The sequence below is a fragment of the Sarcophilus harrisii genome, chromosome 3 (genome assembly GCF_902635505.1).
Source record: "Sarcophilus harrisii chromosome 3, mSarHar1.11, whole genome shotgun sequence".
NCBI lineage: Eukaryota > Metazoa > Chordata > Mammalia > Dasyuromorphia > Dasyuridae > Sarcophilus > Sarcophilus harrisii.
This window is the reverse complement of record NC_045428.1, coordinates 527,071,925-527,077,771: the sequence shown is the minus strand read 5'-3', so window position 1 is coordinate 527,077,771 and position 5,847 is coordinate 527,071,925.

Genomic DNA, 5,847 nt, shown 5'->3' with positions numbered 1-5,847 from the left:
TCCATAAACAAAACCCAAATACTCTTTATTGACTGAGAAAGAGGACTTGAAGAATGTAATCTACCAGTGAATAGTGATATTTGAAGAAGTATAATTTAAAAAAAAAAGCAGAGAGAACTCTCTAAATGGTCCAGAAAAGGATTATTTTCTCCCCAAATTCATATGTTCTCAAAAAGTATTCTAATCTCCTTATCTCTAAATCAAAAAGTCAACAACAAATAATTGCTTAATACATACCAGTCACTAGGCTATGTGACATATTCCTAAAATCTATTTTTTGTGGCCTGTCATTCTAACCAAAATAATTTGTTTTTGATTTGTTAATTTGCTTTTCCAAAAGCTTCTTTTGGTCTTATTTTCCTCCCCTTTATCTAATAACTTTCCTTTGAATAAGTATTTATTAAACATCTTCTTGATGCTAGCTGGGACCCTAAGGATACAAATGAACAAGTCCCAGCCCTCAAGAAGATTACATTCTACTAGGAGGGTATATAGATAAGTACTACTTACTATTTATGAAACTGAACACTTTCCTCTTGGTCTTTCTGGGCCTCAAATTTCCCCCTTTATAAAATAAGAGGGCTTGAACAGATAACCATTACTGTCTCTTCTAGTTCTAGATTTTATAGTCCTTATAATCTCTTTTAAGAATTTTAGAATTGATTTTATGGCAGAGAGATCCTGGAACAGGACCGCCCTCATGAAAGAAGATACTATGCCCTATGAGCAAAGCAGAATTGAATTAACTCAGAAGAAATGCAAGGTGCTGAAAATTAGAGTCCACCCCAAATGTTCATAGGAATTATTTGTGTCCCACCTATGGCAAAGCGATCTGAGCTCATATAGGTGTAATCAGACAGTTGGACACATTATAACTTAACTGTAACATAGTGATGCCATTTTAATCCTCTTCGAGAATGAAGTACAAGAATCAACCAACTAACCAACTAATCAACCAACCAAGCAACCAATACTTTTGAGTGACTTTTCTGTCCTCTGACATTCAGTCCCTTTTGCCACAAGTTCTCCCAAAGTACAAAAGCTCCACTTTTTCTGTCAGACATGAAATAGGGTGGAATATTAAATATTTGAACTAAAATGAGAGAGAACATGTCAGGTTAAAAAAAAAAAACAGTTCCCTATGTTGGATTGATTTGAAAGGATTATTTCTTCTCTGTTCTTATTAGTAATTTCTGGTTAAGGATGCTGTAGTGTTTCTGGTAATTAACTATATCTTTCCTGCCCATAACTAAATCTCAGTCATTCCCCATTGATTCAAGGATATAGAAAGGATAAGCAGAGAAGTAACTGGGCTATACAAAGTTTCCCATCTATTAGGTGCTTAAGAAGTGTTTGTTGAATTAGGTGATACCAAATATTTATCTGGCCTAATTTCATCCTCCTTCCTTCCCTGGGCCTGCTCCAGGCTACTGGGAATTAGAAAAACATTACTACTTCTCTCCTCTGAGTTATACATATGAATGAATTACCAGTCTCATATATCTTCTACTTATTACTTGGCTATTAAACTGATTTACATAAGATCCTTAACCTAAAAGGGAATTAGGAAAGAATGACTTGAGGTTTAGGCAAAAGAATGACAAATTTTCAGATGCTACCACAATAGACTCAAAGTGAACTATTAATCAGCCCACATAACATTTATCATGTACTTATATTTTTTAATATATTTATTTGTAATTTATAGGACAAGGAATTTTGTAAAATAATATAACTTAAAAAATTATTGCACATGAAACTGCAAATCTATTATGTGCAACTTGCTATTCCATTTAAATATATAATAAAGTTGTCATGTAGATTTTTTTGTCCCACCCACCATGACTACCATTAGACATATGTGTATATATACACATATGTGTATAGATACACACACACATATATACATATAAAGTCATTATATATATATATTTTATTTATCATATAGTGTTTTCCTTCCTATATACTTTGTAGCTAATTTACTGTGATAGTCAAAATGACTTATTTGCTGAAAGCCATTCTTAAATTATTTTAATAACAGATATTACTGTTATCATAAATAATGTTCTTTTGGTTTTGCTCATTTTGCTCTTCATTATTTCATTCTGTTTCTCTAAGATCACTTTCTCATATCATTTCTTACAGCACAGTAGTGTTCCATCACAATCAAATACTACAACTTGTTCAGCTATTCCCCAATTGATGAGCAACCCTGAAATTTCTAGTTCTTTGCCACGACAAAGAAAGCTGCTATGAACATTTTAGTACAGGCTCTTTTTCTTTTCCCCTAATCATCTTGGAAATAGACCTGGTAGTGTTATTGCTGGGTCAAAGAGCACACACAATTCTTCAGGCATAATTCCAGATTGCTCTCCAAAACAGTTGAGTCAGTTAACAAATCTACTAACAATGAATGTTCCAATTTTTTTAGATCCCCTCCAACATTTGTTGCTTTCCCATTTCATTTATTTGGAATATATTAATATACTAGGCAGCTAGATGGCACAGGACATAAAGTGATAGGCCTGGAGACAGAAAGAATTGAATTAAAATCTAGCCTTAGACACTAACTAGCTGTGTGATTCTGGACAAGTCACTTAATATTGTTTGCTTCAGTTTCCTCATCTATAAAATGAGCTAGTTAAGGGAATGGCAAAATGTTATAGGCCAGAACTTGAAACAAGATACTAAATGGAATTGAGGAGAAAATGGTTAAATCTAGTTTAGCATTGATTTAATCCTACAACAAATAATGGTTTCCTAGTGATATAATGATTGGTTTATACTCAGTGTAGAGCATATAAACTAGAAGTCTTAGCCAGGATTTATTTGGAGAGATTCAGAGGGCAGAGAAGGAGGCAGGAGCTTAAGCTCTCAGAACCAAGGAGAAAGATAGGCCTCTAAGAAAGCTAACCAGGCCCCAGGAAAGGAGACAAGACTTTGAAGGAGACAATAAAGAATTTGGACTTTAACACCTGGCTACTCATGTGGTGATTACTGAACTGAAACAAAGACAGCTGCTCCCAGAGACCTCCAGGAAACCAAAACAAGAGAATCTATAGCAAGGACATGTTTAGAACCTGCACAAAAGTTGTTATGGCTTTTGGAGTATAGTGAACTATGCGGGGTACAAGCCCAACGAAATAGGCAAACCAGAGTTAACAGTAACATCTAGTTTAGCATGGATTTAATCCTACAACAAATAATGGTTTCCTAGTGATATAATGATTGGTGTATACTAAGTGTAGGGCATATAAACTAGAAGCTTTCAGGGCCACAAAAGACAAGTGCACTAGAAGCTCTCGGAGGCTGAGACAGATTCATTCCATCATCCACCTTTATGGTAGCTGAAGGCTGAAGCACAAACTTTTAAATCCGGAGAGATTCAAAGGGCAGAGAAGGAGGCAAGAGCTCAAGCTCTCGGAACCAAGGAGAGAGATAGGCCTCTAAGAAAGCTAAATAGGTGCCAGGAAAGCAGACAAGACTTTGAAAGAGACAATAAAAGATTTGGACTTTAACACCTGGCTGTACTTGTGGTGATTACTGAACTGAAACAAAGACAGCTGCTCCCAGAGACCTCTAGGAAACTGAAACATGAGAACGTTACTGCAAAACACCCTAGTTGCTTGTGGGTTTGTTTGTTTTGCCAAGAAAATCCCAAACAGTCATGAAGAGTTGGATGTGACTGAAAACAACTAAAACAACAATATTTATACACATACTTATTCCATGACAAACTTAATTGTATGAAGATAAAAAGAAGATGGCAATATTTAATACATCTTCTGATTCTGAGAACTTTGGGAATAAAAGCCTACATAATTTCTACCCTTCCTACCAAATAAACCAAGTTAAAGACTGTAAGGAGAATGTGATAGAAAGAAGAGAAATGTTTAGGAAATAGGAGGAGGAGAGGGAAGAAAAAGGAAGAATGGTCCCATTATAGGACTCTGTGTCCTAGATCTTAGGGTTGATTTAGGAACAAATACTTTGAAGGGTTTTTACTTCCTAGTTCCAAGGATACAGCTTTTTTTTTTTTTTTTTCCTAAGTTAGGTGAAACAAATGACCTAAAACCTTGGGTTACTCCAAATCTGAGATATGGTTTATCTACTGAGGATTCCTCTTTTCTCAACTGAATCACACAACTTGTGTTGACAGACACACACAGGCACACAGACACACTTCCAATCTTTTCAGAATCACAAAGGGAAGAAACTCATTTGAATCCTGTCATTTCTTTAGGAAGGGAAAGAGTACTCAGTGATGCTGTTTCAGTCACAAAGTAATTATTTATTCATTAAATTTTATTCATTAAAAAAATCATTGTGAATCATTTTCATGCCACTAATGACATATTAGTTGCTGCCTATTACTTTAATACTTGGTAGAAAATAATAATAATAATTGTTCCCTAGTGGCAGCAGAGCAGTGCCCTAAGGTAAGTGAATGCAAATATGTCCCCTTGGAATATGACTAATCAACTGTTTTTCTTTGTCTTCAAAATGTTCCTGTTCCCCTACATTAAAAAAACAAAATTTATTTCAAGAGTCATTATCTACTGTGTCTTTAGTAGCAAGACAAGCAAATTAGAAAATGAAAAAAATCAGTCATTTTAAAAAGTGAGCTTTGTTTGTAAATATCAACTTGAAATAATGTTTAAGCTCTTTATGAAAAATAACCACTTATGCACTTGTCTGTATCAGAGAGTAGTTCCTCATTCTTACTATCTGTGTTCCAAATTGGTAATGAAGTAGTTTTTTTCTTTTGTGGAGATGAGATAAATATTATAGCAAGAAGAAAATTATATTTTGTTTCCTCCTCCTCCTCTCTCTCATGGTCTTTCTCCCACACTCCTGAGAACTGGCAATAGAGTCTAGAGAATATAGTTTTTCTGACAGCTTTGATGCAAAAAAAGGAAAGAAAGAAGATGGAGGGAAATAAAGAGGGAAAGAAGGGAAGAAAGAAAGAAAGGGAGGGAGGGAAAGAAGGGAGGAAAAGAAGGGAGAAAGGGAGGGAGGAAGGGAGGAAAAGAAGGGAGAAAGGGAGGGAGGGAGGGAGGGAGGAAGGAAGGAAGGAAGGAAGGAAGGAAGGAAGGAAGGAAGGAAGGAAGGAAGGAAGGAAGGAAGGAAGGAAGGAAGGAAGGAAGGAAGGGAGGAAGGAAAGAAGGGGAAAGGAGAGAGAAGGAGAGGGTGAGGAGGCAGGAGGGAGGGAAGGAAAGGAGGAAGGAAGAGAATTTCACAGAATCTCTAAGTTGGCAAGAACCTCAAGAGGCCAAATACCCGAGCAAGAATTCTTTAAATCTCCTCAAATTAGTTTCCAGCCTACACTTGAAAACTAGTTTTTTCTCAGATATTTGATTTGTAACATCATGGAGAGGGGTAATCCCACCTTTGATGCTGGTCCCATTTCATCTATGCCTTCTTAGTCTATTTTTTTTTTTTTTTTTTGCCTTTCAGTCAATTCTGTGACTGTTAACAATATGTTCTGATTAAGACTACACATGAAAACCTGCCCATTCTCTTCTATCTTCTATCAGGATTTCTTTGACGTGTGTACATTTATTTCAAAGATTTTGTGGAGGGGAGGAAGGCAGGGAAGAAGCATAAGGATTAACCGTTTGCTGTTGTTCAGTCATATTCAACTCTTCATGACCCCATTTGGGGTTTTCTTGGCAAAAACACTTGGAATGATTTGCCATTTTCTTCTCCAGCTCATTTTACAGAGGAAACAGGCTTAAATGACTTGTCCAGGGTCACTAGTAAGTGTCCAAGGCTGGATTTGAACTCAGAAAGATGAATCTTTCTGGTTCTAAGTCTAGTGTTCTACCCACTGTGCCACCTACTTGA